This window comes from Lissotriton vulgaris, chromosome 4_1 (genome assembly GCF_964263255.1).
Source record: "Lissotriton vulgaris chromosome 4_1, aLisVul1.2, whole genome shotgun sequence".
NCBI lineage: Eukaryota > Metazoa > Chordata > Amphibia > Caudata > Salamandridae > Lissotriton > Lissotriton vulgaris.
This window is the reverse complement of record NC_141691.1, coordinates 641827572-641838544: the sequence shown is the minus strand read 5'-3', so window position 1 is coordinate 641838544 and position 10973 is coordinate 641827572. Positions and strand designations below refer to the sequence as shown.

General features: G+C 46.6%; 1 pseudogene; it reads left to right on the top strand.

The window, feature by feature from the left end:
* LOC147722367 (28S ribosomal RNA) lies at positions 1-6711 on the top strand (annotated as a pseudogene).
* The last annotated feature ends 4262 nt before the right edge of the window (positions 6712-10973 follow it).

Here is a 10973-nt window from a genome sequence, read left to right as displayed (position 1 = left end):
CAGCCTAGAGCTATACAAAACTTCATAGATAAAAAATTAATAAATAAAAGAGCCCAGCGCCGAATCCCCGCCCGGTTGGCGGGCAAGGGAAGTGTGGTGTACAGAAGATCAACTCCCCGGCGTCGCTTAAGGGGCCCAGGTCCTTCTGAATGAGTCTCATCCCGCGGATGGTGTTAGGCGGGTAGCTGCCCCCAGCACGCCGGGATCGGGTCTTCTCAATGTCGAGTTGCTTGGTAATGCATCCCAAGGCGGGTGGTAAACTCCATCTAAGGCTAAATACGGGTACGACACCGATAGCCAACAAGTACCATAAGGGAAAGTTGAAAAGAACTTTGAAGAGAGAGTTCAAGAGGGCGTGAAACCATCGAGAGCTAAATAGGTGAGGTTCGTGCAGTCCGCCCGGAGGATTCAACACGGCGGGAATGTCGGTGGCCTGGAAATTCTGGATCCCCTCTGCGGGACAGGTGCCCGGGCCCTACCTGGCCCCATAGGGTGCATTTCCTCCGCGATGGTGGCTGCGATAGGCTCCGGGTCGGCTGGTAAGGCTTTGGGGAGGCAGGTAGCCCTCCGCTCAGGTGGAGGGTGTTACAGCCTCCCTGGGCAGCAGCTTTGCCGTGTCCACGGGACCGGGGGAGATTCGACCGCCTCTGTGCCCTCCCCCCAGTACCTGTTCCCGGCCACCCCTCGGGCGGGCCTGAGCGTTTGAAGGGGGGACGGGATCCCTGCTTCCAGGGCGACTGTCGACTGGGGCGGACTGTTTTCAGCGCACCCCAACTGCATCGCTCTACCAGGCATGGAGGCCCACTCCAGGCGCCTGGGGTCTGTGGAAATGTCTGTTACCCACCCGACTCGTCTTGAAACACAACACAAGGAGTCTAACACATGCACGTGTTGGGGGGCCGAGCGAAACCCTGTGGCGTAATGAAGGTGGGGGCCGGCACTAGCTGAGGTGGTATCCTACCATGCTTCCAGCGGCAAGCGCACCACCGGCCCATCTCGCCACTCCGTCTGGGAGGTAGAGCATGAGCGTGTGTGGTAGGACCCAAAAGATGGTGAACTATGCCTGGGCAGGACTAAGCCAGGGAAAACTCTGGTGCAGGTCCGTAGCAGTCCTGATGTGCAAATCGGTCATACGCCCTAGGTATAGGGGTGAAAGACTAATCGAACCATCACGTAGCTGGTTCCATCCGAAGTTTCCCTTAGGATAGCTGGTGCTCGGAGCCCCCAGTTTTATCTGCTAAAACAAATGATTAGAGGTCTTGGGGCCGAAACGATCTCAACCTATTCTCAAACTTTAAATGGGTATGGGTAAGAAGCCCGGCTCACTTGCGTAGAGCCGGGATGGAATGCGAGTGCCTAGTGGGCTACTTTTGGTAAGCAGAACTGGTGCTGCAGGATGAACCGCAGGACGGTGGCCATGGAAGTCGGAATCTGCAAAGGAGTGTGTAACAACTCACATGCTGAATCAACTAGCCCTGGTAATGTATGGCACTGGAGTGTCGGACCCATACTTCACCCTCCGTAGCAGAAGAAGACATAACAGTAGACCTCAGCAAATCCATCGAGTTTGTTGCCTCTTCAGCCAAGAATGACATTGGTACAACAAACTTTGAAAATCTTCCCGATGTCTACGAGGTCAGCAAAGATGTAATAACAAAGAAAAGTGACTACACAAAAAAAGTCACTTATTAGAAATACCCAATGAAAAGTATAAATGTGACTTGTATGGAGACATACTGGGAACTTTTAAAGAACTGAGAAAACATGTCTCCAACAAGCACAAAGGCTTCTATCTTAAAACGTACTGCTCAAAATGTGACAAAGAAGCCGAGTACCACAATATTGCATGCCATTATGCCAAATGTAAAGGAAGACCTCAAAAAGGAGAGCTGCCATTCCTGTGCAGCTTCTGTGACCTCAGATTTGGAGCAAAGATTGGTGTTTCTTATCATGCTCGGCATGCACATCCAAGAGCGTAAAATGATGCTCGACTAGCAGCACTTTCAAGCAGCAAAGCGTTAAAAAAACTATGGTCACAGGAAGAAATACTGCTACTAGCAGAATTGGAAAAAGTATATAAAAACAAGAGGAATATTAATGCCCTGATGGTTCCACATTTTGACAATAAAAACAGAAAACAAATTTCAGAAAAAAGCAGAGATAGAAGAGATAAAAGCAAGAAAACGGCAGAAGATGTACTGCAAACATCAAATGTTTCTGAAAATGACTCTTGCGATGAACGAGAGGTTACAGTGGAAGTAACGACAGAAAAGCGCAGAGACTTTATCATTTGGGAACGTGCGCAAAAAATCAAGAACTTTGATGAGCTGGAAGATAGAATCACAGAAATCGAGAAGTACGCCCAAAACGTAGAGCAGTACAATGCTGCTATGGATCTGATGGATGAGGTAGTCGCTTATATCTCAGAAAACACCACTGATATAACTCCTGCAACAGCAAGTGTACCAACAAATGAAACAGCAAGTGAACTCAATAATGAGCCTATGAACTCTGCTCAAGATGAGCACCAGAATGCCTCAGAAGGGAACAAGATAACAAAAAAAGACAAGAAAAATGGAAGGCTTAATCGGACGCACAAGAAAAATTATGCCAAAATAAAGGGCAGCTACAAAGAATACCAGGCAATGTTTAAAAAAGACAATAAGAAAATTGCTAGGATTATCACTGATGGGCAGAAGATGCCACTTGCCAAATCAGTGCTGATGAAATATTTCAATACTACCAAAACATGATTGAGAAAGAAAACAAGAAACCTCCTAAATTCATGCCGATTGATCGGATACCAGAGGGTTACAAAATTAGAAATGTATGTAAAGAAATAACACTGCTCAAAATAACTTATGCCTTCGAGGACTCCGATCTAAAAAGAACAGTGGGGCCTGATGAGATTAGTCTGAATGACTTGTATAAAGTGTACAGCAGGCAACCAAGACTGCTTCCCAGAATGTTATCATCTTGGTTGTTGATGAGAAGAGTACCAGAAAGTATCAAAAAGAACCAATCAATTTTGATACTCAAGAATGTATTGATTAGTGAATTTAACAAAAATCAGTAACTGGTGCCCAATTGCAGTCGGTACTGCATTCATGAAGTTATTCACAAAAATACTAACTAAAAACTCTAATTTTTTGTTGAATTGAATACAAGACAAAAAGGCTTCATGAAGGTGAGAGGTTGTATCGAGAATCTGACTCTCCTGCAAAATATCATAAAAGGGGCATGGAAAAACAGTCACTCATTAGCAGTAGTGTTCATAGATATCTCAAAAGCCTTCAACTCTGTCAGCCATAGACACATTATAAAGAGTCTCTCAAGGCACAGAGTTCCATCATACATCAGAGACATAATAAAAGACCTGTACATTTACTCAACAACACTTTTCAAGGGAAAGAACAACAAAGCAACTCCTGAAATAACAATGAAATCTGGGGTTAAACAAGGTGACTCTTTATCCCCACTACTATTTAACATTGCCATGAATCCTCTGATCTGTGATCTTCAGAAAAACAGCAAGGGCTTCACATTTGGATCATATGGTCTTATTGAGCAAATCACCACTCTTGCCTTTGCCAATGACATCGCAGTACTCAGCAGCACCTGGGAAGAAATGAGTACAAATCTGAAAATCATTGAAAAGTTCAGTAAAACAACAGGATTAAAACTTAACGTGAAAAAGACACATGGATTTTATATCAGTCACCATAAACATAAAATCCTGATTAGCAACTGTAAATCGTTGGTAGTTGGAAAAAGAAAATATTGAAACCATTCATCCAGGAGAAAGTGAGAGATACCTCGGATTGAAATTTGATCCACACACTGGCCATACAAGCAACATCACAATAAATGAGGTTCTTGTCAATTTGGCTCAAAAACTTGATAATCTCACTTAAGCCCACGCAGAAAATAGAAATTTTTTGTCAGTACTTGGTCCCTACACTATCATTCAAGTTTTAAATGACAGGAACAGAAGCAAAAACTTTAAATGTTCTGGATCAAACAATAAAAAAGTATGTCAAACATTTCCTACACCTTCCTGCATACAAATGTCTTGGTCTCCTATATTCGAAAAGATCTTTTGGGGGGCCTCAGTATACCAAAACTATGTACACAAATTGGTCTCCATAAAGTCAATAGTTTATTGTATCTCAGGGCAGCTCCAGATCTCTACATAGCTCATTCATTCATGTATGCAGGAGAAGATATGAATGAAAAAATTGATAACATCATCAAAACACACAATCTCAACATTTTAGACAGTAGGTTTCTGAGCTATGATTTGAATTTGTTAGCAACATGTGATTGGAGAAAAGAAGAATTTGAGAAATGGGCGAATCTCCTTGTCCAAGGTGATGGTATAAAATACTTAGCAAGTAATCCAAACTCAAACCTCTGGATCAGCAAGCATAACATAATGAAAGAAACCCTGTTCATAGCTGCGCTGATGTTAAGAGCAAATGTTTTATATACTAGAAAAACCCTCACTAGGGGAAGAAATCGTACATTTGCTACATGTAGGTATTGCAATGATGTTTGAGAAACAATTTCTCATATTTCAGGCTCATGTCCTAAAACTAAGGACATTAGGATAAAAAGATATAACAAAATTCTGGAATTGCTCATTGATAGAGCAAAAAGGTGTGGTTGGATGGCATATAGGGAACTTCATGTTTAGAATAATCAAGGAGAACTACTAAAACCAGATGTAGTGTTTACCAAAAATGGTACAGCTGTAGTGATTGATGTTTCAATTCGTTATGAAAACTTTCAGAATTCCCTTGAACAAGCATTTGAGAGTAAAGTGAAATACTATCAGGATCTGTAACAGCAAATCAAAGATCTCACAAAAGGCAATACTGTAAAATGTCATGGCTTTATTGTTGGATGTCGTGGTATTTGTCCTCAATGTAATGATGCTGTTCTGGCTGAATTAGGTCTGCAAATGTCATTACCATTCAAGAAATATGTTTGCCTGGCTACTTTAATAAACACTCTTAAAATGTGTCAAGTATTCATGGACAATTGAGAATCAAGTTTATACTGAGATGTACACTTTCTTACAGCACACATGTCACCCCTATAAAGCATATTGTTTTAACATAAAGGTTTATAGTTGAAACAAGATTTAGTATAGATGTGAATTTTATCGAATTTTATAGATGTGCTTTTTCTAGTTAGATGTGCAATTTGTAGATGTGTATTTTTTTATAAATGTGTGCTTAAGTTATAACAATTTAGATATTGTTGTGTACATCATACTTATTGAAATGTCTAGAATGATGAATAGGTCTCAAATATTCGCATACACATAATTATCACACATTGATTATTGATTTCTTGCTAATCATATTTTAATTTCTCAGGGCTGTTCGTAGACAATTTTAAATTGTTAGAATAGTACTGCAGGGTGTACTATCTCTGGCCTATACGTGATCCCAGTTACAGTGAGGACAGCGTTCAGTGTGGCTGTACTCCGGAGCGAAAGAATGTTGTATTGTTGGAAGAAAAACCAAATTGACGCTGATGGGCAGCATAATAACCCAGAATGAGCCACCGCGAGGTGGTACAGAAATAGCCAAATGCCTTGCATGAATGGATGAACGAGATTCCCATTGTCCCTACCTACTATCTAGTGAAACCACAGCCAAGGGAACAGGCTTGGCAGAATCAGCAGGGAAAGAAGTCCCTGTTGAGCTTGACTCTAGACTGACACTGCGAAGAGACATGAAAGGTGTAGGATAAGTGGGAGGCCCTTGGGCCGCCACTGAAATACTACTACTCATCATTTTTTTCTCTTACCCGGTGAGGAGGGGGTGCAAGCCCCGTGGAGCTCTCGCTTCTGGCTTCAAGCTCCCGGTGCCCGCTGGGGGCAACCCGCTCCGGGGACAGTGGCAGGTGGGGAGGTTGACTGGGGCAGTATACCTGTCAAACGATAATACAGGTGTCCTAAGGCGAGCTCAGGGAGGACAGAAACCTCCCTCGCAGCAGAAGGGCAAAAGCTTGCTTGATCTCGATTTTCAGTATGAATACAGACCGTGAAAGTGGGGCCTCAGGATCCTTCTGACATTTTGTGTCTCAAACAGGAGGTGTCAGAAAAGTTACCACAGTGATAACTGCCATCTGGCGGCCAAGCGTTCATAGCGACGTCGCTTTTTGATCCTTTCCTATCATTGTGAAGCAGAATTCACCAATCGTTGGATTGTTCACCCACTAATAGGGAACGTGAACTGGGTTTAGACCATCATGAGATAGGTTTGTTTTACCCTACTGATCATGTGTTGTTGTAATAGTAATCCTGCTCAGTATGAGAGGAACCGCAGGTTCAGACATTTGGTGAATGTGCTTGGCTGAGGAGCCAATGGGGTGAAGCTACGATCTGTGGGATTATGACTAAACGGCTCTAAGTCAGAATCCCCCCTAAATCGTAATGATACCGCAAAGCCGTTGAGCCTCCGTTGGCCTGGGATAGTCGGACTCTCTCGGGGGGCCGGTGCAAAGAGCTGGTCACTTGGGGACCGGAGCACGGACGGAAGGGGCAATCTCCATCGCCATTAGTGCACTGCATGTTCATGGGGCCCCGTTTGCGAAATCATTCGTAGACGACCTGAATCTGGGTCAGGGTTTCGTAAGTAGCAGAGCAGCTACCTTGCTGCGATTTATTTAAAGTCATCCTCTGATCCAAGCTTGTGACTATCCATGTGTGGGCGCCTGTGGATGCCCTCTTCCACCACATAGGGGTGGGTTCTGTTGCCGCTTGGCCAGCGGGAGGGATGAGTAGGGCTAACTCGGGTTCACAGGAGGCTGCCTCTACCAGGTGCCCTCCAGCACAGGGCCCCCCTCCCATCCCTGCCCCACCGGGTTGCGGGCCACCATCCCTTGCGGGTCAGCAGGGTGACCAGATGTCCTGGGCCGGCTGAGCCACCCCTTCCTGCTGCTCCCGACCCAGTTCGGCAGGGAGGCACGCAGCAGCCCCAGGGAAGGAGCCTCCCAAGTGGCTGCCTCGGTGCACCTGACCACCCCTCACCGGAATGCAATGGCGACTGGGTAAGGCACCCTCCCAGGCCATCTGGGTGCGGGGTCATCCCAGGCCAACTGGTCACCTGGCAGAGTGACCAGATGGCCCTGTGGGCTGGGTAACCAGATGGTCCTGTGCGCCCGGTGACCAGATGGCCCTGCAGGCTGGGTGACCAGATGGCCGGACTGCCGGCCGGCCGGGCTACCTCCAACTTTTGTCTTTCCCAAAAGTTCTGTAATCCCCCACTACATGGTGGCTTAATAGGCAAGAAGAATGGGCTCCCCGGGCAGGCCGTTGGTAAGAGGAAGTTGCCTGGGCTTGATCGTCCTTGGTTCCAGCCGAGGGTCCGGGCCATGGGGAGGGGGGTCCACCGGGTCCCAGGGAAGCTCTCCCCGGCCTGGCTAAGGTTTTTAAGCTGGGACTGGACCCGGGGCTCATGCTCCATTCCAGGGTGCAGGAGCCCCCCATCCTGCATGTCGGCCAAGGGTCCAGGTGCTGAGGACGGGAGACAGGGGTTCACTGGGGCCCGGGGATGCTCTCCCCGGCCTGGCTAGGGTTTGGAAGCTGGGCCCAGGCCTGGAGTTTGTGCTTCGTCCCAGTGCCCCAGGGTTCGGGAGGCCCCCGTCCTGCAAGCCAGCCGAGGGTCCAGGTGCTGGGGCCAAGAGAGGCTCTCCCCAGCCTGGCTAGGAGTTGGAAGCTTGTGCTCCATCCCAGTGTCCCAGGGTGCGGGAGCCCCTCGTACTGCAAGCCAGCCGAGAGTCTGGCACTTGGAACGGGGGTTCACTGGGGCACGGGGAGGCTCTCCCCGGCCTGGCTAGGGTTCGGAAGCTGGGCCAGGTCCCAGGGCTTGTGCTCCGTCCCAGTGTCCCAGGGTGTCGGAGCCCCCCGTCCTTCAAGCCAGCCGAGGGTCTGGGCACTGGGGACAGGGGTCCACCAGAGACAGGGGAGGCTCTACCCAGCCTGGCTAGGGTTTGGAAGCTGGGCCCAGGGCTTGTGCTCCGTCCCAGTGTCCTAGGGTGCAGAATCCCCCCATTCTGCAAGCCAGCTGAGGGTCCGGGCGCCGGGGACGGGGTCCACCAGAGCCCGGAGACTCTCTCCCTGGCCTGGCTAGGGTTCGGAAGCTGGGCCCAGGGCTTGTGCTCCGTCCCATGTCCCAAGGTGTGGGAGCCCCCATCCTGCAAGCCAGACGAGGTTCTGGGCACTGGGGACCGGGGTCCACCGGGGCCCGGGGAGGCTCTCCCGCAGCCTGGCTAGGGTTTGGAAGCTTGGCCTGGGCCGGGGGCCTGTGCTCCATACCAGAGTGCGGGAACCCCCCATCCTGCAAGCCAGCCGAGGGTCCGGGCACTGGGGAGGGGGGCCCACTGGGGCCCGGGGAGGATCTCCCCCGCCTGGCTAGGGTTCAGAAGCTGGGCCCGGGTCAGTGGCTTGTGCTCCGTCCCAGTGTTCCAGGGTCCGAGAGCCTCCCATCCTACAAGCCAGCCGAGGGTCAGGGCACTGGGGAAGGGGAAGGGGGTCCACCGGGGGCCTGGGGAGGTTCTCCCCAGCCTGGCTGCTTTCAGAAGCAGGGACCGGGCCAGGTTGCAGGGGTGGCTGGCTTTATCCGCTCCACTGGCAGTGCAGAGTTTTCTGCCCTCCATTATTAATTATCGCTTAATTTGCAAATTATTCCAAAATCAAAATTATATCAGGACCTTAAATGGATAGTTATTTCTCATGTTCCTCCTAATAACAGAAGGTGGTGGAATGAAATACTGCTTGCTTCACATGGAAGCATGCATCATCATGGCTTTTGAAACCTATATACAAATTTGTTTGAGGCAGAAATATGTCAGTAATCCACTTATAATTAATTTCGGATCATATTCCATTCAAAGCATACCTCATATATCGAACCAGGCTTACATAATTGTATGTAAAACTTACATTACGCAAAAGCACATCCCAATGTTGTGTCAACAGAGATGAATGATGAGACTGCAGATATTCATTCCCACGAATCTTGTGCCCACAGCATTGTGTGAGAAAGCTCAGACGCCATTTCTCCTCCTATGGTGAGAGAATTTGCATCATTTTTCCAAACAAATTTTTCTAAATTTCTTTAAAATGTAATTATTTTTTGCTCTTATTGTGAAATGTGGTTTGCTGGTATCATGGGAGTCACTGACGATACTGGCAGGAGGCAGGATTGAGGAGAAACTATCTCTATGTGAGACATTTTCACCATGAGCCACTCACCCACAAGAACAAATTACCCAAAATTGCTTAGTGCAAATTTATGTGGATTTTAAAAAATTTGAAATTCAGGAATTTTGCAAAATTCTCGAGTGTAATTTTGTTTTTAGCCATGCATACCCGTATTCTAACACTTACAATATGGTGTCACAATTAAATTAGACACTAAGTCCAGCATCCCCCCTCCCCCAAAAAACCTCTGCTTTCTCCAACCCTACTAAAATTAACGAAAAGGGAGAGTAAGCAATCCTCAAGCAGCTAAGCACCCACTCCGATAGGAAGATGCCACTGGCATACAATACTTTAATGCTGCAGTTTCTATCACCAGACAACCAGCCATTCAACACATTGTAGTTAAATAATCTGAATAACAGCTGCTGCTATATATATATTGACCCTGGGCACAAGGTCAAGACTGATTTGCATATGGCTGGGTCCAAACTGGAATGGCATGGTGAGCAAAAAATCGATGGATTTAGACCCAGATCTCTGTACTGGGGTGAATGTATGACATTGTTCTGCATTCTGTCCATCAGTTGTTCTTTTTGATATACATAAGCAACTCTGAAGCACTATTTCATCTAGTTCTAATGGCTAACAGCCTATATCAACCACCTTCCTTCCCACAGGGTTCAGATTCATAGCACATCAAGGTACGAATGACATTCACGTTTCTAATTCTGACACTGTCCACGTTGAAAGCTTTTTCCTTGCCCCTAACAAAACCATTTACTACTTATTAAAATATACAACCATAATGGGCCAGATGTATCAAGTGTATTCCCGTCCGCAAAGGGGCCAATTAGCAGAATCGGCCCATTTGCGAACGGGAATAAGCCTTTTGGGATGTATCCTTCCAAAAGGCAATCGCAAAATAGCGAATCACAATTTTTGTGATAACTTATTTTGCAAAATATTTGTTTAATATTTGTTTAATCAATAACCTATTTTGCAAATACATTTAGAGAATTGCAATTTGGTATTCTCTAAATGCAATGCCTGAGGTGCTTTTTAAATTGCGACCCTGCTTTGAGGAATCGAAATTTCCCACCAACTTCAAGTTGGTGGTAAATTGCAAATACTTGGAAAAAGGAACAATTTAGCATTTTTCTTAGTGGCATGTGGTGCACATATATGCCCTTGGGGCATGTATGTACACCACATGTGCACAGGCATATTTCAGGGGTGCATCAGGCCCCCTTGCAACCTTGAAATTGCATGCGCAATTTGCGAGTACCGATTGGGTACTCACAAGTTGCGCATGCATTTCACATTCATTCCCCTATTCCCATAGAAATGAATAGGAATCCATTCCTTGTTTGCGACTCGCAATTTGTGAGTCGCAAATAAGGAATGTGTAGGAATCACTACATTTTGATGAAACTTACATATATTGCAGTTTGCTAGTCTATAATAGCGAATCGGTAGGATTCGCTATTATAGACTCACAAAATCCAATCTTTATACATCTGGCCCAATATTTTTTAAGGTTTTAAGTTAGCGAGCACAATATAGCTGATGTAAGCTCATCTACACAGGTCTATACTCAACACAATTGTCCCTAGGGCGAAACACACCCTGCAGAAAACCATGGACTAGGAAAACCTCGGCTTACACAACTAATTAGTTAAACAGTGCTGTTGGGCTACCTTAAAAACCATATCCATAAAGTTCACCACAAACGCTCTTTTTGGCCCTTCAGGGC